This window comes from Montipora foliosa, chromosome 11, assembly GCF_036669935.1.
Source record: "Montipora foliosa isolate CH-2021 chromosome 11, ASM3666993v2, whole genome shotgun sequence".
NCBI lineage: Eukaryota > Metazoa > Cnidaria > Anthozoa > Scleractinia > Acroporidae > Montipora > Montipora foliosa.
This window is the reverse complement of record NC_090879.1, coordinates 15,677,416-15,677,902: the sequence shown is the minus strand read 5'-3', so window position 1 is coordinate 15,677,902 and position 487 is coordinate 15,677,416.

Below are 487 nucleotides of genomic sequence, written 5' to 3'. Positions count from 1 at the left end.
CAGAACCCAAAAACACACCGAAAACAATGACGGCAGATGTCAAAGAATCATCGGTAAACTAGTCATCGGAAGTCGCTGAGCCAAACGTTTACTGAGCCGAAATGACAGAATTGCAGACTACAAATAAGGAAGAATATGAGCCAAATAAATTAGAAGAAACCATAGAGCCAGAGAACCAAGGAGCTGAGGTAGTTTGAAGTCCCGACGCACTGCAAAGCACAGATCCTTCAGAAGAAAGTATTAAGCACAGCAAAATACTGAAGATACTGAAGAGTCGTCGAAAACCGAGACCAGACACGCCGACGATGAAAATAAGTCCGATTCCGAAATTTCAACGCAAGAAGACGATTTGGACATAAACAAGAGCAAAGCTGATAAAGACAAAAAGAGTTCCTTTTTCACAAACCCCAAGGCGTGGATCATGGTGCAACACTTGGAAATGAATGAAGATATTACTCGCCAGATGGGCAACATGCTATCGATAAAC